General features: G+C 51.4%; 1 long non-coding RNA gene across 1 annotated transcript; it reads right to left on the bottom strand.

Annotated features, from left to right (window-relative positions):
• LOC117940915 lies at nt 1-980 on the bottom strand. Its single transcript, XR_004655838.1, has 3 exons — nt 865-980; nt 187-254; nt 1-84 (listed from the first exon to the last, which is right to left on the bottom strand). It is a non-coding gene; the product is annotated as an uncharacterized LOC117940915 (long non-coding RNA).
• Between the last annotated feature and the right edge of the window lie 159 nt (nt 981-1,139).

Here is a 1,139-nt window from a genome sequence, read left to right as displayed (position 1 = left end):
GTCCCAGGGGGGGCAGACTTGGGGTCTCTGTGGAAGGTCAGAATCCCTCCGTGCAGGACGGTCCACGACTGACTCCAGTTCTTCCTGTTACACACAAGAACACACACTATCAGACACACACACACACGCATACGCACGCACACACACGCATACGCACGCAGACACGCACGCACACACACGTCTCACCTGATCTTTTTGCCGTTTTCGGCGATCTTGGTCTTATTCATGATGCCGGCTTTCTCCAGCAGGTGGTGCTGCAGAGACACAGAGAAGTCAACATGGAGGGGTGGGGGTGTGTGTGTTTGTGTGTGTGTGTTTGTGTGTGTGTGTGTGTTTCTGTGTGTGTTTGTGTGTGTTTGTGTGTGCCTGTGTGTGTGTGTGTGTTTATGTCTGTGTGTTTGGTGTGTCTGTGTCTGTGTGTGTGTGTGTGTGTTTATGTCTGTGTGTTTGGTGTGTCTGTGTCTGTGTGTTTGTGTGTGTGTGTGTGTGTTTCTGTGTGTGTTTGTGTGTGTGTTTGTGTGTGTTTGTGTGTGCCTGTGTGTGTGTGTGTGTTTATGTGTGTTTGTGTGTGCCTGTGTGTGTGTGTGTGTTTGTGTGTGTTTGTGTGTGCCTGTGTGTGTGTGTGTTTTTATGTCTGTGTGTTTGGTGTGTCTGTGTCTGTGTGTGTGTGTGTGTGTGTGAACCATCACCAGAGGTTCAGGTGGGTTAGTGGTTAAGCCCCTCCCCCCCCATTGAATAAGATGTTAGTTTGATTCTCCGTTAGTAACAGCTGGTCCCATGGAAACGTTTCCATGGTAACTACAGGAGATCTGACCCCCAACCACCAGACAGACACCCGACAGCCAATCAGGGCGCGGCACGTACGTGTGGCTGGCGGGAGCCGACGCTTCGGTCGGACAGATTCCTCTTCAGGGGGGGTCTGTCAGGAAGCTAACGGCATGACATCACAGGGGTCAACCAATGAATGACGGGCAGAACAGAAGACAGGTGAGAGGACAGGTGAGACAGGTGAGTGTTTGGGACAGGTAAGTGTGTAGGATAGGTGAGTGTATGGGACAGGTGAGAGGGAGACAGGTGAGTGTGTGAGACAGGTGAGTGTATGAGACAGGTGAGTGTATGAGACAGGTGAGTGTGTGAGA

Source organism: Etheostoma cragini, unplaced genomic scaffold (assembly GCF_013103735.1).
Source record: "Etheostoma cragini isolate CJK2018 unplaced genomic scaffold, CSU_Ecrag_1.0 ScbMSFa_3732, whole genome shotgun sequence".
NCBI lineage: Eukaryota > Metazoa > Chordata > Actinopteri > Perciformes > Percidae > Etheostoma > Etheostoma cragini.
The sequence above is the reverse complement of the archived record's forward strand: the minus strand, read 5'-3'. Positions and strand labels throughout refer to the sequence as shown.